This window comes from Lissotriton vulgaris, chromosome 6 (genome assembly GCF_964263255.1).
Source record: "Lissotriton vulgaris chromosome 6, aLisVul1.2, whole genome shotgun sequence".
NCBI classification, from domain to species: Eukaryota; Metazoa; Chordata; class Amphibia; order Caudata; family Salamandridae; genus Lissotriton; species Lissotriton vulgaris.
The window spans coordinates 1,451,472,989-1,451,500,063 of record NC_141694.1 but is presented as its reverse complement, the minus strand read 5'-3'; the positions used below and the strand labels follow the sequence as shown (position 1 = coordinate 1,451,500,063).

General features: G+C 47.5%; 1 pseudogene across 1 annotated transcript in view; it reads right to left on the bottom strand.

The window, feature by feature from the left end:
• LOC147708984 (calcineurin subunit B type 1-like) overlaps positions 1-27,075 on the bottom strand; it is a 189,325-nt pseudogene that overhangs the window by 62,877 nt on the left and 99,373 nt on the right. Inside the window, exon 3 of the transcript XR_015296667.1 lies at positions 12,784-12,960. The product of XR_015296667.1 is annotated as a calcineurin subunit B type 1-like (transcript). The remainder of the gene's footprint in view (positions 1-12,783; positions 12,961-27,075) is intronic.

Below are 27,075 nucleotides of genomic sequence, written 5' to 3'. Positions count from 1 at the left end.
GGGGGTCGGGAAGACGCAGGGTGGCCCATGCCACGCTTCTCCGCCCTAGGGCGGAAGGAGGTCTAGCGGTGCCGGACTACGAGCTCTACTACTTAGCGGCGCAGCTGCAATGGCTGACACAGTGGGTGGCTCGGGCCAGGAGGGGGGAGGATGGAGCAGGAGAACCGGCGGGTCCGGTCCAGGTGTTGTCCCGGATTGTCCTGGGACTGCCGATGGGGGACTTCCACCTCACCCAGGAGTTTGCGACGGCCCGGAAATGCTGGAACAGATATCGCCGGAGATGCGGTGTTACGGTTCCTTACGCACCAGAGATCCCGCTTAGACTCTGCGGGGCGCTTCCGCATGGAGGCTCGTGGCGCGGGCTGAGCGGCTGGGACCAGCAGGGGCTGTCATCCATAGGCGACCTGTACGAAAATGGAGTGATGTTGCCCTTCGACCTCCTGCAGGACCGCTTCGAACTGGCGGGTGGGGACTTCCTTCTTCATGCGGCTTTAACGGCGGCGATCCGCAAACACTGGGGGGCGGGCATTTCGGAGCCACCATTGTCCCTGGGATGTCAGTACGTCGTAATGATGGCGGGGACGGTCAAAGCGGTCACGTGCCTGACTCGACGCATGGTCTCGGAATCCACCGCTCCGCTGCGGACCCTGAAGACGAAATGGGAGGCCGATCTGGCGACTGAGATCCCCGAAGAGGCCTGGAATGGTATACTGGAGGGGGCCCGGAACGGCACGCGCAACGCAAGGTTCCAGCTGGTGCACTTTTATGTCCTACATAGGGCGTATCTGACCCCTGATAAATTACATAAGTACTTCCCGGCTCACTCAGCGTCCTGCCCGCGCTGCCCGGCGGATCCCGCAGATTTCCGACACATGTTCTGGTCCTGTCCCGAGCTGGGGCCCTTCTGGGGGGAGGTGGTGGAGGTCCTGAGGGAGGTGACGGAGAGGGACCTGCAACTCACCATGGCACATTGCATACTACATTGGTTCCCACACACATCAAAGAACAAAGTCACTAGCAAGTTCCTGGACTTGGGGCTTCTCCTGGCGAAGCGGGCCATTACGTCCCAGTGGAAGGCGTCCCGGGGCCCCGTGGTAGAGCGCTGGAAGGCTGAACTGCTTAAATGGGCTAGATGTGAGGGTGAGCTTCGCCTGCGAGCTGCGCTCAGGATAGACAATGACTTGGCACTGGAGAGGGCCAGGGCGTGGGAGGGGCTGGTCCTAGATCTCACGCTCCTGGACGAGGAGGAGGAGGAATCCCCGGTACATAGCCCGGCCCCAGAGGGACGCCCGACTGACGGGGGGCGGCATAGACCCGCTCGGCTATTGCACTGCCCTTGCGCTCCATCGAGATGTTGTACGGATGATTGCAGACGGATCCTGGTACCATGCTTCGGGTCTGATCTTGGTGACAAGGTTGAGAGTTCAATTAGGTGATACTCTGGCACGCCTGGGGGGGTGGGGGGGCTGGGTAGGGGGCAGGGAAAGTTGGGGGGGGAATCCTGGACGGGGATGGCGGGGTAGGAAAAGTTGAGGGGGTTTAGGGGAAGGGGAGGGGGGTATGTTCAAGGGAGTTGCACAGGAACTCTTGGCCTCAACTGGACTTGGGACAGAGGAGAGGGAGTGTTAGGTCCGAAAAGCAGCGTTGCCGTTTCCCATCCACTTGTTGGCTGTAGCCACGCACAGAATGTTCTAACGCAGTTTCCTAGGTACCTACGACTTCGCCGCTCGACCTCCGGGGTGCGAGCTGAATGGCTGTGTGATACTGGGGAGTGGGAGCGGAACTCACACTGAACATCAAGGGGAATGGCATAAATTGTACTGTGTAATTATCCATCATAGCTGCAATAAAAAGATATTTACAAAAAAAAAAAAATCAAAGGAAGCAGAAATAAAGGCAACTGGCATTAGCGATCAGGAGTGGAGCTTATATGAGGCTCTGCTCCATCGCTTAAGGGCTCATGGTGCCATCTATGAGCATGAGGGAGCATTGCTGAACATTTCTCTGGATGTAGTCTGTTTGGGGATGTATATAGAGATAGAAGGATGACCAATTTTGGTGGTATTGGCGCTTCACAAATTATAGGCTCTTATTACTCTTCACACCACTGGGTGTATCTGTGGTTGGGTGCCTAGGCATGGGTTGTCATCCTTATCCCCAAGTAATCCTTAGATTAGGTATATAAATGTACAAAGCCTGTCACACCAACAAGAATTATTAATACAAGGTTTTCAACAATATTTCAGTTTCACAAATACAATACAAGTCCGATAGAGATTCAACTTCGTTTAATCTTTAGAGGTTTTCCTCCAGTCCAGCCAACACGTGTTTCGTCGATTGGGATGGAACCCACGACTTCATCAGGGCTGGAAAAAATACAATACAGAGATTGTTCGGGTTATGAGATAAGAATCCCATCCACATTAATTATACACGAGGCATTGAGTTGATACACTGGCAAGTGGGCAATCATCTTCACCATATAAGTCACTTGGCCACGCGGGATCATGCATTAGGAGAGGAACGAGTGCGATGGGAGTGTCAGTACTCCCCCATGTTTAAGAAAAGAGGAGGTTCTCTCATTGTCGAGAGATGGTGCGGGCCCCCACAGTTCGTGGCATTCAATTATCATAGTGCTATGCTATATAGTCGATTAATTTAATGTGCTCATCCCAGTCTTATTGTGATAGCGTATTGTGCTACCTCCCGTGAGAAGTTGTGTCAATTCTGAATAGTCAAATAGCTACAGTGAAATATTTGTGCTCTGTGAGACCTATTTGGGTTGCTGAGTATGAAATACTCAGGCTTACCTGCTATTCGAGATTCCTGCACTTTGCGCCTAAAATATCAAGTATATGGATTGTTCAAAATTCTCAGCTTGTCATGAAATCACATAGTCCAAGCTCAATACAGTCATCATTCTTGAATTACCAGTTTGAAAAGCGTACCTTCTGACTGGTGATAATTCCAACCCAGCCTTATATGGCATGGGTAGTCGTATGCCTTCGAATCTTGTAGTAGCAGAATCTAAAATTTACAAAAGAATCTAACTTAGTACTATATTTAAAACGGAGGATATATGCTCCTCTTATACCATCAACATTTAGGTACTGGGCTTACCTTTAAAAAAATGTTGATTCCGTGATTTGTGTCAATTCTTCACTGGAATCCAGATTGTATTAACTATTCTTTTTCCCAAGTAAATTTGAAGCAATGGTGCTCCCTGCTGTTGGAAATTAGAAAAAGACGGCACTAATTTTAGTGTCAAAATATATAAGGGATGGGCATTTTACTCTCTCTATCTTTACCCCAGAACGGGTCCTTTGTCCGAGCTTACCTTCTTGCTTTCGAAGTCCAGGGGCTGCGAGAGACAGCTATCCACAGCGCGGTCTTCCGTATTTTGGAAGTCCGCGTCTGTCACCCGGAAGTGGTTCATATACTTCCGGTTTCTGTTAAAACTCGCGCTCGAGTCTGTTTGGGCTCGCGCTTCAGTTATTTAGGTCGCGACCGCCGCCATTCCTAAGCGGTGTCATTCATAATATAATCCCCTTACTCTAAGGATATTGTGTACGGTGGTGCACTTAAACATAGCCATATTCCGTGCATCCTGATACGTGAGTGAGTCTAATAGTGAGAGAGAATAAATTATATCTCCAAAATTCGTGATTGTGAACTGTGGGGTCTCGAGTCGCAAATATCAATATGTGTATCAAACATACACATGAAAACAGTTATTATTCATTGACATATGCATTAATTCGATTATGATTATACATAGCATTACATTTCATAATTAACCAGTATAATGATCTTTACATTCATATGGCATATTATACATTATTTTAGATTATCAGGATCTCATATATAATATGCAGAAGAAACAAAGAACATCATTAGAGGGTAAATATTACATATAGAATATTCGTCTCTTATGTGCAATACAGTGTTTGTTAGCATTCATGACTAGGGTGGTAGTGTTATTGTTGTCTCCACAGATATATCTCAATTACCCAGAAAGTAATGTAGTTCCTGATCAGCATTCATACCGTACTCCACCGCACGCATGGTCAGTATCCATGATGCTTCCCTACGTCTCAAGGCTAGTTCTCTATTACCTCCTCTCGGGTCATTCTTTACCTGATCTATAGCACAAAAGCTAATGATTTTCTGTTTGCCTTGTTTGGGACATAGGTTTACATGTGTTGCAGTGTTGTATCTTGTGTCCTGGTATTTTATTGCTCTTATGTGTTCAAAAATTCTCTCTTTGAGAGGTCTTATTGTACTGCCTATATAGAAGCTCCCGCATTTGCACTTAATCATATAAATTACAAAGCAACTATTGCAGTTAAGTAGTTGTTTGATCATAAATTCCTTGCCCCTGTAGTTACGAAAAGTTTTCGTTCTGGTCATTGCACTGTAGCTATTTGACTATTCAGAATTGACACAACTTCTCACGGGAGGTAGCACACTACGCTATCACAATAAGACTGGGATGAGCACATTAAATTAATCGACTATATAGCATAGCACTATGATAATTGAATGCCACGAACTGTGGGGGCCCGCACCATCTCTCGACAATGAGAGAACCTCCTCTTTTCTTAAACATGGGGGAGTACTGACACTCCCATCGCACTCGTTCCTCTCCTAATGCATGATCCCGCGTGGCCAAGTGACTTATATGGTGAAGATGATTGCCCACTTGCCAGTGTATCAACTCAATGCCTCGTGTATAATTAATGTGGATGGGATTCTTATCTCATAACCCGAACAATCTCTGTATTGTATTTTTCCCAGCCCTGATGAAGTCGTGGGTTCCATCCCAATCGACGAAACACGTGTTGGCTGGACTGGAGGAAAACCTCTAAAGATTAAACGAAGTTGAATCTCTATCGGACTTGTATTGTATTTGTGAAACTGAAATATTGTTTGGGGATGTACTAAAGATGAGCAATCTGAGGTTATAAGTATTCATCACTAACCCTGATCCTATTCAACCTTGCAGCAGATTAAATTATGATGGATCACACCATCCTGTTGAGTAGTCTGGAAAAGCTGACGAAGAGTTGCAAACACAGCACTAAATGGGGAGTGGTCCTTTCTCTTGAGTTGGAAGTGGCAAATTAGAATTAACCTGTAATCCCTCCTAATAAGTACACCACATGTGGCACTACGCTGGGATAAGCTGGGATCCTCTATATTGTCGCTGTTCAACATTCACATATCACTGGGTGATTAGAGTGATCAGCAAAAGATAACCATCATCTACCAGAGATATGCATAATTTGGATGATGGAGAGGAAATCTATCTGTAAAGCTTAAAAAAAAGTTCGATCCTTTCAGAAAGTAGTTGTCTTCCCCATTGCCTATGGAAATTGAGACACCACATCACAAGTTTAAAAGGGAGAAAACTGAAAGCTTAGTTTGACACTGTACTGTGACAAATCAGGCTAGAAATAAATCTTAATCACTATACGGAGGTTGAGATGGGTGTTTAAGCTTCGTCAGACAAATGCTAACTCTCAGCCACACTGTCACGAGTACAGTCCTAGCTTGATTACAGCAAAATAATCCACACCCAGAATGCAATGCAAAAATACAAAAGTTACTGGCTTTGAGGGTTTGATCTCACACTGCCTCAACAGAAGGCCATCATATTACAAGTAGGGTGAGGCCCCATTTGCATGCAGTCACACAGGACTTACTTTAGTCAAGAGCACACTAAATATTCTAATCCACTATTTGCACCCCCATAACCACTGCCAAGTGGCCAGAACTTGATAAAAACGGAACATAATAAGAGTCAAGTAAAATAGAAACGAAATCCCATTTTCTTGATAAGTGCTTTTTCAAGGAATTGATCACACATGATATGCAACTTTTTATCAACCTCTTGTATTAAATTAAAGACATAAATCAAAATTTCAGTTGACAATCTATAGCTCAAAGTACATACATGTAACTGTCACTCATACTTGCACTCATCCATCCATTCATCCACCAACTGTCTTATTCTTCATACCCATCTGCAATTAAAAAAAACCTCAACAAAAGCATGCACGTTAAAAGTAGAAAATACGCCCCCGCTTAAACTTGGGGCACACAGGCTTGCAATACAAAAAAAACAAAAAATAGCAACGGGCGAATATCTTGCAATGCTATTCTACATACTGACTAACACAATTATCACGATAAGTCAGGCCTAACACTGTACAATCCATTTATTCAACAACCGATTCAGGCCTACTGTACTCCCATAAGATTCTCCACCAGGTCATTATCTAAATACATTCTTAAAATTATAGGTATTTAAAGGATTATAGCCTGCAAAAAATACAAGCTTTCCTGAACATTAACTAATTTTCTACCCGTGGTTTTTACCACAGGATGTAACTAACACCAACACTCTTCCCTATGAAATGGGTCAGTGAGATTCCCTGTAACAAAACACTTGTCTACAAGCTTTAACACAGTTTAATGACAATTCACCCAGATAGATTTATTGGCTTTTACATATGCTTTTCACAATAAATAAATTAGACCTACTTCCTTTGTCATAATTTCTTGTAATAACCAGTCCAGCTTATAGCTTTGATCAATTGCTTTTCACATAAAGCAACTCAATGCTGCGGTGTTGAGGATAAGCTTCCCCACACAAGGTAAAAAGTGAAGCACACAACATCTGCCCAATCAATATCCACATGCAAAGTAGTCAACATATGGGCAGAGTAAAAGCCCAAGGAGCACTTCCATACTCAAAGTAGCTTCCTCCAGTGAAAAGAATGACAATGAGAAAATCAGTAGTGCTTCCTAAACCTTATTTTCCTGTTGGTCACAAAAGATCACAACAGGAGCACTGACTGTTAAGCCAGACCTAACAAAATCTCATGCTCGCATATACGCATTCATAAACACATCTAATTTAAACCAAAATACATTTTCCACAGCATCTAACTATATATTTTTTGTGAAGCTGTGATGAAAAACAAGCATTTGAAAGCCAATACATCTGGTATAAGCTCCCAGCCTTCTAGCTTGACAAGTGCTCGTTTTGCCATGTTTTTTGTAAAACTGTATTCTTGTGGGATCTGCGGATCCCCATCAAAATAAAAAATAAACAGTGGCTAAAAACACCTTGCTTGCGCCCGGTGCACCTTAAAACAGGTGACCAGGTTGCAATCAGGTAACGTGTGCCCTATTACATGGAATGCGCTGTCCTCAGGGCGGCCGGGAACTCACTCTGCCCTGGGGGCAGCACATTAAGGTGAAAAATGGAGCGGCTGCTTTGAAGTCATTCTGTGTTTCCCTGTGGAGGCGGCAACCTGCCTTCACTTTTAAAGGAGATTAGAGATTCCCTTTCAGGTGGGTGCAGTCAGTGACTGCATCCGCCTGCAAGTGGATGTCCAGGGGGTCCATGGGCCCCCCTCTTTCCCCCTCCAGCGGGCTTGCACTGACAGAGCGCCACCTTTTAGGGGGCGCACTGACAGAGCGCCTCCTGGCAGCTTCCTTGCCTCTGCACTCGCGTCTAAAATACGGCGCAGGGGCAGAAGCAAAGGGATTCCCTCATTTGCAAGGGGCCACGCCCCCATGCAAAGGAGGGAACGTCCTCTAAAGTCAGCTCTTGCGCTTTATGTGTGTCACTGCCATCAGAATTATAGAAGGGTTGCACAAGCATCTGCAGCCCCTTCTGTAATACCAAATGCCCGTTGCGCCCCTGACACTTCCATAATACGGCACCTGATGCTTTATCTGTCCACTTGTGGGACACCCCCGCGTCGCACGGCCACCAGCTGCTGCGTGTGCCCCTTGCCTGCCCTCTGCCTCGCTGCTGCCTCGTTTGCCGGCTGCCGCCACTGCGAGTGTTTTTGCCGTTGTTTTGACGGTTTTTTGTGCTTGCTTTGTCTAACTTGGTTTAACTCTCTTTTTCCCCTGTTTTTTGCGTTAATTTGTGCCTGTTTGCCTGTTTGATCGTATTTGCATTTTCCCCGTGTTTGCTCTCCTTCCTTGTTGTCCGCCTACCGCGCCGCCCCCCGCCCTCCCTTCCCGCCACCCGCCGCTTGTCCCCGCCCCTTTTTTGTCTTCTGTAACCCTCCCCGCTCCCGCCTCCCAGCTGCTCCGCCCACCCGCGCACTTGGCCTTAAATGGCGACCGTGCGACGCAGGTGAGTGTGACCCACTTGTGGGACACCCCCGCGCCGCACGGCCACCAGCTGTTGCGTGTGCCCCTTGCCTGCCCTCTGCCTCGCTGCTGCCTCGTTTGCCGGCTGCCGCCGCTGCGAGTGTTTTTGCCGTTGTTTTGACGGTTTTTTGTGCTTGCTTTGTCTAACTTGGTTTAACTCTTTTTCCCCTGTTTTTTGCGTTAATTTGTGCCTGTTTGCCTGTTTGATCGTATTTGCATTTTCCCCGTGTTTGCTCTCCTTCCTTGTTGTCCGCCTACCGCGCCGCCCCCCGCCCTCCCTTCCCGCCACCGCCGCTTGTCCCCGCCCCTTTTTTGTCTTCTGTAACCCTCCCCGCTCCCGCCTCCCAGCTGCTCCGCCCACCCGCGCACTTCGCCTTAAATGGCGACCGTGCGAACGCGCAGCGGTCACGCGCAGCGGGCGCGCCGATTGTGCGCCGAAGGCGCGCCAAAGGTAAGCCCGTCCGCGACCGGATCGCGACCAGCGCCAGGACCCCTGGACCTCGAAGACCTCGACCTACCCGCCTGACGTACTCAGCCGCCACCCTCATCGCTCTCAACACCGGCCGACTCCCAGAATGCCACCAAGCCACTCCAAGACGCACCCACGGACCTTTCAGCTGCCACGCCTGCAAGTTCTCCTGCATCCGGACCAGCCCCGCACCAGCACCCGCCAAGTCGAACTCCAGCAGCACCCACCTCAAGTGCATCCTGCTCAACACCCGCTCCGTCCACAGACACGCCATCGAACTCTGGAACCTCCTAGACGCCACAGCCCCTGACGTTGCCTTCCTCACGGAGACCTGGATGAACGCCTCTTCAGCTCCCGACATCGCCATCGCTATCCCAGAGGGCTACAAGATCGTCCGGAGGGACCGAAACGCCAACCAGATGGGAGGAGGCATCGCCATCATCCACAGGAACACCATCCGTCTCACGACCAGCACCGACAACACCCTGACCAGCGCCGAACACCTGCATTTCCAATCCACACCAACCCGAACACCACCCTCAGAGGCACCCTGATCTACCGACCCCCTGGACCACGCACGCAATTCAGCGAGGACATCGCCGACTTCATCAGCCCGCATGCCCTCCCCTCCGCTGACTACATCCTCCTGGGAGACCTCAACTTCCATCTGGAGAACAACAACGACCACAACACCAGCACCCTGCTCGACAACCTCGCCAACCTGGGACTCAAGCAACTGGTGTCCACCCCCACCCACCTCGCCGGACACACACTCGACGCCGTCTTCTCATCCAGCACAGACATCGACTTCAGCCACGCCACAGAGCTTCAATGGACGGACCACAGCTGCGTCCACTTCACCTTCAAGAGAACGACGACCCACCAACACCAGCAACAGACCGCCCGCAGAAGCTGGAACAAGATCACAGCAGACCAGCTCGCCACCTCCCTGAGCCAACACCCTCCTGCCAGCTCAGCGAACCCCAGCCAGGCCGCCGACAACCTCACGAAGTGGATCAGCAACTGCGCGGACGAACTCGCCCCGCTGAGGACCCCGCCTAGCAGACCCGGCAGCAAGAAGGCCCCATGGTTCACCGACGAACTCAAGAGCTCCAAGAAGAACTGCCGAGCCCTCGAGAAAGTCTGGAAAAGGGAACCGACACCGGACAACAGGACCTCCTACAAACTTGCCACCCGGAAACACCACCAGCTGATCCGCGCCGCCAAGAAAACAGCATTCAAGGACCGGTTGGACAACAACGCACACAACTGCAAGGAACTCTTCAACATCGTGAAAGAGCTTTCCAACCCCAGCGCAGGAAACAACGACATCACCCCATCGCAAGACCTCTGCAACTCCCTCGCCTCATACTTCCACAACAAGATCACGGACATACACAGCAGTTTCAACAACCAACCAACGCTCACCACGACCGACCAGCCACCCCCCCCCCCCCCACCACCACCCTCCACGCCTGGACCCCGATCAGCACCGAAGACACCATCCGCACGATGAACTCCATCCACTCCGGATCACCGACCGACCCCTGCCCTCACCAAGTCTTCAACAAGGCCGACGCTGTCATCGCACCCCACCTGCGAGACATCATCAACACCTCCTTCGACACCGCCATCTTCCCTGAAAGCTGGAAACACGCCGAACTCAGCGCTCTACTCAAGAAACCAACAGCGGACCCCACCGACCTCAAGAATTACCGCCCCATCTCGCTTCTCCCGTTTCCAGCCAAAGTCATCGAGAAGACCGTCAACAAGCAGATGGCCGCCTTCCTCGAGACGAACGGATCCCTCGACCCCTCACAGTCCGGCTTCCGAGCCAAACACAGCACCGAGACCGCCCTCATCGCCGCCACCGATGACATCCGAGCCCTGATGGACAATGGAGAAACAGCGGCCCTCATCCTCCTAGACCTCTCCGCGGCATTCGACACGGTCTGCCACCGCACCCTAGTACGGCGCCTCAGCAACATCGGAATCCAGGACAAGGCGCTGGAATGGATCATCTCCTTCCTCGACGGAAGAACACAGCGAGTCTGCCTACCACCGTACAAGTCAGAGGCCTCCGAAGTCATCTGCGGCGTCCCCCAAGGATCATCCCTGAGCCCCACCTTCTTCAACGTCTACATGAGCCCCCTCGCGGCCATCGTACGCAAACACCACCTCAGCATAATCTCCTACGCCGACGACACCCAGCTGATCCTCTCCCTGACCAACGACCCCGCCGCCGCCAGAGCCAACCTGCACGAAGGGATGAAAGAGGTAGCCGAGTGGATGACGACCAGCCGCCTGAAACTGAACTCGGACAAGACGGAGGTCCTCATCCTGGGCTCCTCACCCTCCGCCTGGGACGACTCCTGGTGGCCTCCCGCCCTAGGCACCGCACCCAAACCGACAGACCATGCACGAAACCTGGGCTTCATCCTGGACTCCTCCCTCTCCATGACCAGGCAAGTCAACAGCGTCTCCTCGGCGTGCTTCAACATCCTACGCATGCTACGGAAGATCTTCTGGTGGATCCCCTCAGAGACCAGGAAGACCGTCACCCAGGCCCTCGTCACCAGCCGACTGGACTACGGCAACGCCCTCTACGCCGGGACCACCGCCAAGCTCCAGAAGAGACTCCAGCGGATCCAAAACGCCTCAGCCAGACTCATCCTCGACATCCCACGATCCAGCCACATCTCCGGACATCTGAGAGACCTTCACTGGCTCCCCGTCAACAAGAGAATCACCTTCCGCCTCCTCACCCACGCACACAAAGTCCTACACGACCAAGGCCCGAGCTACCTCAACAGCTGAGTCAACTTCTACGCTCCCAAACGCCACCTCCGATCAGCCAACCACGCCCTCGCCGCCGTCCCCCGCATCCGAAGAGCGACTACAGGAGGAAGGTCCTTCTCCTACCTGGCCGCCAAGACCTGGAACTCCCTCCCGTCCGACCTGCGCCTGACCCAAGACCACCTCTCCTTCAGGAAGAAGCTGAAGACCTGGCTGTTCGAGCAGTAGCGGCACCCCCCCCCCCCCCAGCGCCTTGAGACCCTACGGGTATGTAGCGCGCTTTATAAGTGTCACTGATTGATTGATTGATTATCTGCCATCAGTTCACTGGCTAGAAAAAAAAAATCTGGCCTAGCTAAGGATGTCAAATAGCGGTTACGCAGTCACTTGGCAGATGTAACAGGAGAAAAGCTTTGAAGAGGACACTTAATTTTGAGGTCAGACACATGGATCTTAATTACAGAGGGTCAGCTTTAGCCATTTACAATATCTTGCATCTCACTACTCAACAGTAAACTCAGATGCCACATAAACCATCTACTCCCTCATTACCAAACGATCAAATTTTAAATTAATATTTACGTTCTTTGCAAAAGAAAGATCATTTACATGACTTTCTGGAACACAATGATTTAAATAAGTGAAAACTGTAGCAGGAAGGCGCGCAACTATTAATTAACTATACCCAAGTCAACACATGCCACAATGTTCCTACAGTTTCAGTTGCATCAAGCTTACAGTAAAAATCTATTTTTTTTAAAAAGTATATTATATTTGTAGGAAGAACACCTGCACGTAAACTGACCAAGCTTCAAGAAAAAGTGAAATTTTATAGGTGGTCAAGTTAATCTGCTTTTTTCACGGAGGTCCATTTGGAAGATTCTTCGTAGAAAGAACAATAGTCTTAAATGTTCGTATTGTTTAAACTTTGAAAATTGGTCTAAACAGTAAGATAATTCACGCTTGGAATGTCCAATATTCCGTATGGCACGTTCGCAAGAGTCACACTGCCCTTGAAACGGGAAGCCCAACTAAAATGTTTCTGTGCGGACTTATCCCGCACTCAGCATTTTAACGCGCACTCAGCATTTTAACGAACATTCTTTTACGAATTCATAAACGTGAACTTTGGCAAAAACAAATGTACAATTCTTCACGGAAACGCAGACGCAGTTAACATCCACAACTGTGACTGGCAAAACCTTTTAAGAGTTTGCAATTATCAATACATGGTAGGAATACATTTCGTTTTTAACACAATTGTTTGTTTTTGAGAGAAATTTGAAATGCATACAGTAAAAGGAAACTTTCCAACAAACATCGAAAAAATGAATCCTTACCTTTAAAGTCCACTTCTCCATTCCCATCTGTATCGAATATGTCTATTACTCGTTGTACTAAAGGGTTCTGTTGTAACTCTGGCAAGGACATAAACTCTTCGACGCTCAAGGAACCAGAATTGTCCAAATCAAGTTTCTTAAATCTTTTTCCTAGTCGTTTAATTTCATCCGCATCAACTAAAATAAAAGCAGGAGCATAAGTATATACTTTAGTTAACACATTTGGCGATTTTCTTTAAATCTGCATCCCTAAATCCGAGATGTAATACATTTCACGCTATAAATGAAAATTACCTGTCTTTTTGCGCGCAGCAGCCATAATACACGCTGCGATTTAGAGTGGCTTTGCTGACTAGGACTTTTAAACGCAAGGGATTAACAGCGATTAGCCGATTGTCATGTCCACGTGACATGAACACTACATAATCATTCTAGGTACCTCGCACGACGGCCGGTTAAAGGCAGACAATACAATGCACACCAAAAGCACAATTACATTGCTAGCAGACCACAATATTTTGCTGTATGAAGGATGCGACAAAGACTCAAGCTTGACATGCCAATGCAGGGAATATACTGCAGTTAATACACAGGGTTATGTAACAGCAGAGCTAACTTTAGACCAATTACATTTCCCAACTTTGCACAGTTTATACAACGGTAAAGAAACAATTTTTTTAAGTAGCAACAGTTATTACAAGAAAGGTGAAAAATAACGTTGCTTAACGAAAGAGCTTATTCATAATAGTTTAGATAGATTTAGTGTGCTGAAGCAATTAGTTAGCTGTAGAAAAAGTTACTTACATTTTCTAACGTTCTACCAGATGGAGATTTGCCATCTAACTACATACTCCTCCCCCTAAGAATATACCCAAAGGCCAGACTGGATCCTGAGAAGTATGCGGCAATGCTCCCGCGCACTGACAGGTGACATTGTGGCTCTGCAGTGAATCCATAACACCGGAAAGCGACGGGGTGGAGCTGTATACAAGCACCACCCCTGCTACCGGAGGTCGGATCCTTGTACTTTTCTGAGACAAAAAGCAAAGAATAAACTGCCAGAGCCATTGTGCAGATTCCTAACTTGGGGCCTTTATCCACTCCACAAAATGACAATGTGGATATGGGGTTAGACAGAGTATCCATCAGAAACAGCATTACCAAAAGTAAGTAATTAGTTCTTCTGATGGATACTTCGATCCTTGGATTCCTTAACTTCAGAATAGATATAATAGCAGTACCTCACAAAGGAAGAGGGTTTGGGGAATGAACTTCGACCAAAAAGCCCTGCAGAACTGAGGCGGCAAAGTGACTTTCCCATCAGACCAGACTGTCAAGATTGTGGTGGTTCATGAACTTATGCACAGACACCCACGTCCCAGCTTGCCAGATACACAGAACAGGTACCCCTTATGTCAAAGCTGTGGTAGTGGTCTTGGTCCTCGTGGAATGAGCGCATGGGTGTTCAGAAGTTGCTTCTTTGCCAGTGTGTAGCAGATCTTAATATAGATGACTATAGACCTCAAGAGGGTCCTCTTATGCAAGCTTTCCCTTTCTCTGCCCCAAGAAACCTATAAAGAGCTGATCATCCAGCCAATGGTCTTTTGTGCGAGCAATGTAAAAGTTCTGAGCCCTTTTAGAAGAGACAATGAAGTCTTCATTGAGGAAGCACAAAAAATGCTGGCACTGTAATTGACCTGCCAACGTGGAAGGAGTCCCAACCTTTGTCAGGAGGGTGGTGATGGTCCCGAGTGCCAGTTTGTCCAGAAAGAAGGTGGTATAGGGTGATGGAACCAAAACAGCCTGCAGTTTACTTACACTATCTGTTGACAATGATAATGAAGACTGTCTTTAATGTTAAGAGCCTGAAAAGAACAGCTGTGCAAAGCCTCAAAGAGTGTGCACATGAGATACGGCAAGTTCAACTTCAGATCCCACTTGGGAATAACAAATGGTTTGGGAGGAAAACATGAGTCAAACCTTTTATAAACACATCACAACAGGTGACTCAATCCAAGACAGTTGGTATGGGGAACACAGAAAAGCCAAAAGGGTCGAAATATTTCACTGTGCCAACCGCCAGGCCCTGTTGGGCTATAGAAAGAACAAACAAAAGAACATCAAAGCCTATCTTGAAGGTGGTCATTGTTTCAGGCATTACAATAGGCAACAAAGTGGCCCCAGCGACTTTGAGAATGGGCATCTGGCAGCGAGAACAATATCTGCCACCTTGGTCCGCAAATAAAATGCATTTAGCTACAGCTGTTCGATCTCAAAGCATGGAGGTGTGGTTGGTGTAGGTTCTGGAGAAACGGATGCAGGACCCGGTTAGTTGTTGAGACAGAAAATCCTCCTGAAGTGGAAGCTTGATCGGAGGACAAATGCCCCAGGCTAAGGAGTTCTGGGTAGCACATTGTCCTGGCCCAGCCTGGACTGTCATGCAATGCCTCAGAACTCGAGGAAGGAGAGGTAGCGATGGGAATATGTTCAAAGGTCTTTCTGTCCATTACAACCTAAATGCAAATCCTAATGAACACCAATGAGGAAACTTCAGTGCCCATTGCTGATGCTGCATTTTCTCAGCAGTAATGAAGAGATCTATCGCGGGTGTCCTGCACTGAACGAAAATGGAATGTGCCACCCCAGGGTGAAAATGTGGCTTGTGATCTGCAAGACAGTGCCTGCTAAGTTCATCCTCTCTAGCAATCATTGAACCCACAAGGCGAATGGCGACCAGGAAGATGTTTTGCTGGTGCAGTCACCACCAGAGGTGCAGCACTTCCTGGCACAACATCCAGGAAACCGCTCTCCTATGCCTTTTGCAGTACCACATCCCTAGTCCTGATGAGACCCCAATCCTTAAGGGGTCGAAACCCTGTCAAAAAGATTACAGAGACAGCCAACGTTTCCACCTTTTGCTCATATGATTGAATTTATGTATCCATGAGTGTTTTTAATTGAAACTGCTGTCTCATATTTGTGTTAACCAACTACCTGTTTTTGCTGTTGCTTTAGGTCACGGTCTTATCTTTGGTTCTGGTTTGTTTACACACCTGGGGTCTTTTGCTACTATATTTTCTCTCTACACAGTTTTGTGGATTTTTTGGTTCAGTTGAATCGTGTTACTTACTGGTTGAGTTATCATTAAGCCTTACAAACGTGTTTGATTCAACATTGTTATTTTTCGGATTCAGTCCGGAAATATCTAGGATATTCATAATTTTCATCTGAATGAGTTCCATGTGAACACATGTTCCAAAGATCGAAGGATCTCATGGCCAAAAGCCTGAATCTCTTAAAGAATGGAAACCATCTCTATGCCAGAGACCCAGGGCCTAAGGCTCCACCTCTCCCAGATGTCCCTACTACCCAATGCCAAAATAGTGATGTGTCAGACACAACCATGAGCTCTGGGTGGGGAGTGGAAAGAAGCCTGGAGAAGGTTGGGTTGACCTGCACCAACCACTGCTGCAAATCCTACACCATCTCCTTCAGGATCTAAAGGGAGTCTGAGACAGCCCAGATGCTGGGCCACCTGGGATCAGAGGCTTCACCTCAGAGCATGATTGGGCCACCTGGCATTTGAGATGAAGAGGATGCACAAGGCCAGGAGACCATGAAGTCTCAACCTCACAAGGACCCAGGACAAACGTGATCATATCATGAATGACCCAGGCTTGCTGCGGCAGGATTAAGGCTCTGAATACCACGGTGTCAAGAACTGCCCCACTGAAAGCAAGTCTTTGTCTGGGTTCAGGGGGGACTCTGGCTCAATGATGGTGAAACCCAATGATATTAGGAGTGCAGGCATCATCCAGACCAAAGGCTGTCAGAGAGACTGTGGCGAGCCCACCTATAGATGCCAGACATCGCAGTACAGGAATACATGTATTTCTAAACTCCAAAGTTGGGCAGCGACCACTGCCAGCACTTTCACAAACACCGGAAAGGCCGTAGTGAAGCCGAAGGAATGGTAAACTGAAAGTTTTCTTGGCCCACTTTGAACCACAGGTAACACTTGTCTGGCTGCATGATGGCTATATGCAAATGATTATCCTTCCAAGAACGCCATCCTGTATCCTGCGTCTACAGTGGAAAGGATCTGAGAAAGTGAGAATTCTGAATATGTCCCTCCTCAGAAAGGCATTCAGTGTGCAGAGGTGCAAAATAGACCTGAGGCCTCATGAAGTCTTCGTAATGAGGAAGAAACACAAGCAGTGTTCCCTGTAGGATGTGCAAGCACACCAGATCTTTCCCCAGCACTCATACAGTACATCTAAGCATGCACACCACTGCCTGCATCATGCGAGTGTCAAACTGTTCATCAGTGCTTCATTTAAAAAACAAAGCGAAACAAAAGGGGATGAAAGGGGATGATGGACGGAGCGTTTGAGCAAATCAAACACTCACCCCCAGTCAACTGACCTGGGTTTAATCCATCACCATTCTTTAGCTCACTCAGCCACCCCAGTTCAGACATGGCCATATGCAAATCAGTCTGACCCTGTGCCTCATGGGAACGGTCTAGCCCGAACTGCCAAGCCATGTCTTCCCTGGACCGGAAACAAGCATCCTGGGACCGGTTTCGGATTCATAATCCTCATCAGCCTGGCTATCTTGAATCCAGTGGCCAAGTGAGCAAGGGACTCACGTCTGAGCATACCCTGCCAACTTAGGGCGAACAAGGCGAAACAAAGAGTGTTTGATTTGCTCAAACGCTCCGTCCATCAACCCCTTTTGTATCATTTAAAAAACGAGCATTGGCATACCCAATAGGTCTCGCCTTTGGGGCGTTAAAAGTGTTTAGACAGAGCTATTGGCTTTGTAAATGTTTTCAATATGTGATAGAGCATTGTGAATGTTGTGCAGCATGGTGGAAATGTATAAGCTATAATAAAAAAATGTATAACTATTTCTGTCACCTTATATCTAACCGAAAAAAATTATATACAACCGAAGTATTGTACTAAAAACCAGAATGAATACAAAAAATGTGTTCTTGTTTATTTGTTTATGCAATGTTGTCAATTTTTCCTTGCTTGTAAATAGTTTCTTATAGTTTTTATTGTTAGGTGTGGGATATAAACAACAGGAGGGGGAATGTTGTGAAATAGTATTTTAATTAGATAGGAGTAGTGAACAGTTATCTGTGGAGAATTAATAGATGTCAAAATTTTATGCCAAACTCAAGTGGTGTGGAGTGATGCTGAGGTGGTTGGGAGTAGTGGCAGGGGTGATGCTCAGGTGGTCCGGAATGATATTGAGGTGATGCTGAATGATACATAGGTGGTATTGAGTGATGCGGAGGTGTGCTGAGTAATGTTGTGGTGATGAGTTATGCCGATGTGTAGCTGAACTGGTGCTTATGAACTGTCCCCATGTGCTGGCCTCCCACGGAAAACTCTTTATTTAACAATATTCCGCAAAACGAAACATCTCTTAATGCTCAGTGTTCTTTATTTTGTATAGTAGGCACCTTGTGGGATGTTTGGATTGTTTTGGCATATCAATATAATCAGTGTAGCTGAAAAATAAAATAAAAGGTGGCACCGTGGGTCTGTTAAGGGTATTAACGTTCCTGCAGATTAACAAAGCCTAAACACGTACCTCTGTTGCCTCAATCTCGGAGAGGAGACAGTGGGAGGGAGAGAGGGGAAGGGTGAAGGTGGCAGGTGAGGAGCCAGTGAAGGAAGATAAATTGCAGCGATAAGAAACAATACACAGACTGGTTACTGTAGAGGGGTCTGTTGGAAATGTGGGAGGGTTGGTGGGGTCTACCTCCTGTTACAGTGGCGGTACTGGTGTGCTTCCTGTCTGGGCAGCACACGGGCACAGATGTTGCTGCTGCGGATTTAAAAACTAACGACTAGTTTAATAAAGGGCAATAATGTCAATGTAAAAGTTGCTAGGAATAATACAAATTAATAATATTATCATACTATCACAGCAGCTTGTGGCCGTGGAGTTTGGCCCTCGGCCGGAGTGGTGAGGACGCGCCTTGTAAGGAAAGTTGCTAGGTCCAGCACCTTGGTGCTTCTGTCAGGGTGCTTTATAATCCAGCTTATGGAAGTGGGGTCTGTCCCTTGGACAGGGTGGTGGGGAAAAGCCTTGTAGGAAAAGCTGCGAGGTCCAGTGAGCTCACAAATGCTAACATCAGAAACCTGGGCATCTGTGTGTGAAATTTGCTTATTATACAGAAAACGAGAGAACCACGTGGGTGTGATGGAGGGGCCACGTGTACTGGAGTGAAGGAAACGCACCACAGCTGTGCAGTGGGGTGAAAGGAAGCGCGCATCATGGTGATAAAAAAAAGCAAATATTAAAAGGTGCAGTACATTTTTAAGCTGTATACTGTTCAATGGGGGAAAGGAATCACGCACCACAGCTGTACACTGTAAATGTAAATGTAAATGTAAATGTATAGGCATTTATATAGCGCACTACTTACCCGGAGGGTCCAAAGGCGCTGCGACCGCTGCGAAACCCTTCCTGGCTTCCCTGAGAGATGGTCCCTTAATGGGTATCTCCAGGGTGAGACCAGGCATCCCCGGCGGTCTGGTGGGGCCGTTAGTGAAGATGAGGCAAGCTAATGCCCAGAGTTGCCGAGTGTGATCGCTGATCAGAGTGGGCACCGAGGCGAGAGAATTATCGAGTCCGCTGACCCTGGTCCAGAAACCTGCCGCGCCGGGAATCGAACCCTGGTCCCGGGCCGTCCTCTGCTCTCGGGTCTGCCGCCTCTAACCAGTGAGCCACACTACTTCACTGTACAGAGATGTCAGGTAGCACGCACCACAGCTGCGCAGATTTGAAAGGAAGCACGCACCATGGTGATGAAAAAACGTGAATATTAAAAAGGTGCAGTCTATTTCTAAGCTGTGTACTGTGCAATGGAGGAAAGGAAGCACACACCACAGCTGTGCAGAGGTGTGAAAGGAAGCGCGCACCAGAGTGCTGAAAAAAAGTGAATGTTGAAAGGTGCGGTCATTTAAGCTGTGTACTGTGCAATGGGGGAAAGGAAGCACGCACCACAGCTAAGCAGAGGCAATATTTAGCAGCCAGTGCCAGCAAGCACGCACAAAAAGCAAGTGGTAATAATTAAGTGCCCATGTTTGCACCGGTAGACACCGGCTCAAATTAAGCCCCCACCTAGGGCCTGCGTAAGACGCCTGGATCGAGCAAGCACCAAAGTAATGTGGGGAAAGGAAACACGCACCGAAGCTGTGCACTATGCAGAGATGTCAAAGGTAGTACGGACCACAGCTGCGTAGAGAAGTTAAAGGAGGCGCGCACCACTGTGCTGAAAAAACGTGAATGTTAAACGGTGCAGTAAATTTTTAAGCGGTGTACTGTGCAATGGGGGAAAAAGAAGCACGCACAACAGCTGTACACTATGCAGAGATGTCAAAGGTGGTCCGCACCACAGCTGCGTAGAGGTGTGAAAGGAAGCGTGCATCAGGGATGAAAAAACGCCAATGTTAAAAAGTGTGGTCAATTTTTAAGATGGTACCGAAAAAGAGGTGACTATAGAGGGAAACTACAGAGTACAGCAAATGTCTTGACAATAACATACTAATACAAAGATAATGCTGCAGGATGCGAGTGCTGACATGGATGAGTGCTGGAAAAAGAAGCGCATACTCTTGACCGGGGTGGAGGTGACGCGCCTTGCTAGTATCCTATTGTCTTGAAGGAGAGTGCTGGAAAAGAAGCACGCACTCTTGTGGTGGTGGGGTCTGTCCTTTGGCCAGGGTGAAGGGGACGCGCGTTGTAAGGAAAGCTGCAAGGTCTTGAAATGAAACATGATCCACAACAGTTGGCATGCTGCGCACCGCTGCTCGTTCCAGACAGCTAAACGCTGTGGGAGTAAACCTTTTCAGAAAAGGTGGGACATGCACCCTTTTTTGGCCAATTGCGTGCTTTCATTTTTGAACACCACATGTAAAGGCCAATAGCATGTGTGGAAAATCGAACACACACGCACAAGTTTGCAGAAAGTCTGAAGTGATCCCAGGAGGCCTTCTCCTAGAGCAGCGCATGCCCGCCCCCACTAGGCTAGACCTAACAAGCAGCGCAAAAAAATGGCCATTGTTTGCAGCAAAGCAGGACACCCATTAGCAGATCATGCAGAGAAGCAGATCACCAAAGCGGGCACCAGGACATTACAGGAGTGTTCTTCCAGCATCAGAGTTCCAGAAGGGTCACAATGTACAGAGCAGGTGCTCCTAAATATGCCGCTTGCTCTGTGGTTATCCAGGTTGGCGGGCAGCATTCCAGGGAGAGTGTTATACAGACAATCATTCACTGTAAATCATCTCTGACCTTGCCAGCACATACTCGCTGGCTTGGATGTTTTACCAAATCGGGGTCATTTAATTTTGTAACAAATGTGCTATATTTTTACCATTACTCTTCTGTCTTTGTTTACTTTAATTATTAGAGTTCATAAATTTAGCACTAGAACATATTTAAATGTGCTTTCTATTAATATTTCTTATCATGTATTGCTCTAGAGTTGTGTTTAGTGATCCCGGACTAATAGTTAAAGTAAACACAGGCAAAATGTTCATGTTACAAAGACTCACAGTTATGTTATGGTCCTTTGCATACCAACGACTGGTATTTTTCTCTTGGATAGGTGGCAAACTGATCAGATGTTTTAGCATGACTTTGATGCCTTTGTTTGCTTTAAGAATTGCTCAGGGTTCCTTAACGCAGCTCTAGAAAACATTTAAATATGCTTGCCCCCTTACATTTCCTCCTGTTCTAGGGCTAGATTACTAATCCCTTTTTAGGTCGAGCAGACCAACATTCGAAGCGTAAGCATTGATGGTGTCTGCTTTAGACCTATTGTCACCCGTATTTAGGAATGAAGACACACGAGTCAGACGCGTGCTTTTCTTAGTCAGTTTTGACCTCGGGGGCGCGCGTCTGAGCCGCGCTTGCGCAGATGAACTCCCAGCCCCTGCTTTCGCTTCGCTCGCATGCATTAACGGCGCACACACAGACACAGCTAGCCCTCACCCCTCTGCATGCACGCACACACACACACAGGCGCGCGCATGCACACGCAAGCATACACATACAGGCACACAGCCCCCCCCCCCCCTTTACCTCACCGGAGTCGGACTCTGGCTCGCACCATCTGCCAAGGGAGCCCCGCACAGCACTCGAGCTCCTCTGCCACTCTACCAAAAAGCGGAGCTCTCCCCATTGGCATGGGGGCCCCGTAGTCTCCCCGCTGGTCTTCACCCGGGCCCCCTCCTGGGACCCGGGACTTCATGCGGCACTTCCCTTTTCCGGGCTCGCGCTCGTCAAAACAAAACTGAAGAGTGGCGCGCGTGCGCAGGCAGCCCCTGCCCTCCCACTCCTCACAGGCCGGCGAAGAGTTGATGTCAGCGCAGGACTGGTGTTTCTCAATCAGACTACTCTTAGTGATCGCATCGACCTTCGTTGGATGAAAGTTTACGTCTGCCCTACCACGAGTCAACATGTTTGACCTACAGGTTACCCACCCAAATCTTCAGTGGACATGGTCTCAAAAGCTCGAGAAATATTCCAGGAGCTGTGGCGTCCTTTCTGTCCTTTCAAGCTGGTCTTAAAGGCCTTTTTTGTGGACAGTACCTTCAGGCACACACTTCCCAACGGAGCATTTGAAGTCCGTCTCAGACAGCAGACTTCCACCCCTAATCACATTCAAATGTGCGTTCAAAGCGCTCTGTAAACAGCGTGCTTGTCCGAGCCGGGCTGCAGCCGCAGGCAGCGCACACATGCCTCCCGCAGCTCGCGCTCAGAGTATGGCTTTCAGAGCAATCAAAGGACGGCCTGAAATTGCATTAGCAGAGACTTGTAATTAGACCCGCTATCAGGCTCTAGAAAGCATGATGCCACATTGCCTCTGGCACTTCGTTCGCTTGTTTCCACCTGTTGGCACCAGTCGGAGTCTCTTTTCTAGTCACAAAACTTTGGAGTCCGGTCCGTTCCCCGTGCTCGTACAGTATTTCTCTTTGCCACTCCATGTGCAAGCCTGAGCCGTATTTTCGTATATTTCGGCCAGACTATCTCTCCCGTTAGGTAAGCCACGTTTAGTGCACAGTACTGTTACCAATGGAAGGCTGGACTGGCTGCTGAACACAGTCTCCTACGGAAGCCAAGCTTCATAATTATAACAATTTTTCTCAAAAAAACAAGGTTTCTCCTTCATTACCCACTGAGTCTGGCGTGTAAGGACCCTTTTCACTTTCTGATGAAAGTGTATTAGTGGGCTTTTGTTTGCAGCCCAGAGCAGAAGAGTAGCTGCTGTCCAAGGGTAGACGATCGCCCACCATTTAAAACTTAATTCATCAAAACAGAATTTCTCCTTCTTTCCTGCTACCCAGTGTCCTCTACCATTTCATTCCTAGATTAAGTCAGTGAATATCCTCACCTGTAAACGTACCATTGTTAACGGTGCCAAATCCCTCGGAGTCGTCCTGTACTTAAGACAGTCTGCAGTCGCAAGTAAACAACTTGGCCAAATTTGCACAATTTCAAATGCGTTCACTATGAGGATTCATCACCATTCCATAACGAGATCTCAAAACGCTGTTGCAAGCACTAATGCTGTCATGAATAGATCATTGCAGGTCTATCTTGACCGTTCTTTCCAAAATCCATCTTGCTTCTCGAAACCAGTTCTTCGTGAAGCATCACGCTTGGTCTCTGGGGCTAAAATAAAAGATGACATCTTCCAGTCAAAAGAGGGGGCAGGGCCACGATTTATAAAATCCAGGTTTCTATATCAGTGGAACCGAGGACTGGCTAGGAGGTCATATCCTCTCTTATCAGAGATCCTTCTTTTCAGGTAAGTACAAGGGTAGAGGTAAGGAAGACTGGCTAGGATGCAACACCCCTCAATACCACAGGTGCTCCTCCTTTCCAGGTTGAATGCACTAGAGTTCGCCTGGAATTAGATAAATACTAGGAGTGAGAAACCAAGAGGAGAAGCCCAATTACTGTAGGTGACGGGGAATGTGATGCCATTCAAGCATAGAGTAAAAGTTAACTCCAAAGAAACCCATACTCTGAGTATAAGAGTTGTGAACCTGGAATCACAAGCAAGACTGCAATGACAACCCCTGACTGTGAAGATTAACGATGCAAGGAGAGGGCTCATGGACAAGGTAGATGCCATGAAGGGGGGTTAATCTGGCGTGACCTGAAAGACCATATCACAGGTCTGTCATTGGCTAGTCGACGCAGGAGTACTTGGAAGGGATTAGATTCATCTTTGGAAGCATCCCAATACCAGAGTTGAGCTTCCCGGAGCCTGGCTACATATGGGCCCAGAAAGAGCGCACTCAGAAGGCTGTGGTGACCATATTTGGATCCTACAAAACTGATGGTGCTGTCCCTGTAGCTGTTTTGGTGAGACCAAGCTGAATGACATCAATATGACTTCGTCAATGGAGAATGCACAGCCTGTATTGGTGTCATTCTTGACACCCAAGACACTGGTGAAGATCCTGTTATTGTCTAATTGTGAAGTTGGTCACAAAGAGATTTACGTAGTGTCTGCAAGAGCAAGAAATGCCCCAGATAGAGAAAAAGTATAGGCTCAAGTTTTTTTTACTGGTTTTAAGACCTTTTTGATCTTGAACCCATGCATTTTCCAAAGTGTATTTGTCGGTCCCTTCCTCATGTTGATGATGACTAGGCAGATGAACAACTTCCTCAAATACAATTAGTCAGTCAAAGATCTTTATATCCGCACTAAGCCATAAAAGCACATAAAGCAAATAAACCAAAAGGTAAGACAGAATAAAGACATATGGCACAAATTGATCAGGCGTTTGATGGACAGCATATACTTCTTTTCATGTTGTACATCCCCAATGGACCTCAGTCAATGAAAAATATATAATAAAATAGACAGAAGAAGGAAAGGCAGCGCGCTTCCGGTTTCTCTCTGGGGCAGCATTGCTATTTGCGCAACATTATTTCCTCTTTTCCATGTCGTCAGATTCTTACTTACATTTCTGCCAACTCTCGACGGGCCCCGCTGAGCATGGCGTGATCGCTCTGGCGCTCGCAAGGTGTTTCTTCCGGCTTCTGCGGTCCTGGCCGCTCCTCCCCTCGCTCCTGGCCGCCAACCCGTGATGTCAGCACGCACGTCATTAGCTGGCACTACTTCGAAGGGACTACTTTACTAAAAAAGTTACTTTGCCCTTATAACATATTTTTTTAAAATATATATAGCCTATGTCCATCTGCTACCCTGACAATTCCAATGATGTATTGGGTGTTTGGATTGGCTCTGTGGTTCCCGAGTTTACCCGCCTCAAAGGTTCCCAGTTCTCACTTTATAATAGTAGTATAGATATAGATGTCACAAAAAGATGTTAATATTTCACTTCTGTTCTTGGATTTTCGTCACAATAAAATAGAATGAACATAATCTTCACAAAAGTGTTTTACAAAAGTTAAAGCAATTGCCATTATAAATTACAATAACTTTAAGTATTAATTATTTAAAAAAAAAAAGTTATTTATAATATCAATACATCTAAGTCGCGTAAATACAACACCTATTGCATTACAAATGCTATAGGTGTCACATTTGCGAAAGTTAAAACTATTGGCATTGTAAATGACAAAGCTATTAATTTGGTTATTTTCAAAACCAACACATAAATAAAATATTTGCCATTTACAATACCAATAGCTCAAACTTTCCTAATGCGAGACCTATTGCATTGCAAATGCTTGTTTATATAGTATTTATTGCGGTGTCAGCATTACATACAAAACACAGAACAGCATGTAGTCCGTAACCATAATACCAGTCCCTATCCCCCGTGAATCTCATACATCCTTCGGGCCCACATCCCGGAGGCTGCGCGGCGTTAATCTATGTGACAACGTGAATCGTTTCTTCTGTGTTATCTGCTGTTATCGCCATGTATGCCACCATTATATAAAACCAACTTCAAACAAGAGGCACCTGACCTTCATAGCTTCCTCAGTAACCTACGTTCCTCTACCAGATGACACACCCTGTAATTGTTGCCTTAGCGTGCATTCAGTGCTCTCCCCTTCATTATGACCAGTGTGTCGCTCTTCAGTCACCAGTGGTGGGGGAGAGAGAAGGAGGGACTGGCCCTTCCACATTCTCGTCAGCCGTAGCCATTATTCCCAGCCTCCTTCTGTATTCCAAGAACAGACCCCAGTAATTTTTTGGCCTGCTCTTGGGGGGTAATAGCTCGCTGTAGTTCTCCGATTGCGTACAGCAGTAAGTCAAATCCCTCGTCCACTGCTCTATCTTAGGGTAGGGCCCTCTCATCCAGCATATGGCCAGTCTTCTTTTTGCTATCAGCATACCCATTTCCACTATCTTACGTTGTGCCTTTGGCAGCCGCTTTGAAAAACCCAATAGCGCGAGCGCAGGGGATGGTGTGACGACTAACTCTAGTGCGCTGCTTAGTTCCTGAAATACCTTACTCCAGAAGAGTTGAACCCCGGTGCACTCCCACACCAAGTGTAGAAACCCTGCGCTTTACGATCTGCATCTCACATGTCGCGCAGTTGCGTAGCCCAAACCTATGTAATCGCTCCGGTGTGTGGTATACTGTATTTAAGAACTTAAAATTTACCAGTCTATGCCTACCATTCAGGGAGACGGATCTTGTGCTGCTGCAGCAGTAGCTTAAGTAAGAAAGATTCCCTTTGGGATATTATATTGTCATACAATATACACATACAGCACTTCAGCACACAATCGTACTTCCATATTCAACAATATTGTTAAACATACATTGGGCCAATACCAACAGTTACCAGAAAGACTTAAGCGTCTTTGTGGTGTCCTGTCCCTTTGTGTTGTTGGACCCCTCTCTTGTTATTGAGGCTGCAGCAGTAGCGCCACATGCCGTCATCTGTAATCATGTCTAAGTCGTGTTGCCAGTCAAGTCGCACTTAATTGTGCCTGGACTCTCTTTCGGCTATGGCTATCTTGTAAATGATGGAGACCAGTTTCCTTGGGGCCTCCGCTTTAATAACGTGGGTGAGTTCTAAAAGTTCAGGAGGGTCCTGCAAGTCGTCGCCCAACTGTTCCCGCCACGCGTCTCGGACCCTGTGATACTGAAAGCTCTGCAGTATTGTAGGTTGCAGCTTCTGAGCCATCACCTCCGGGAATGTCTTAAGAGTGCCGTGAAGAAACATGTCTCCCAGCGTGTGGATACCTAAGGCCTCCAAGGCTTGGAGTACCCCTTTATCCCTGCAAGGGGCCAACCACACGCCCCACGCAGTAGGCATTCA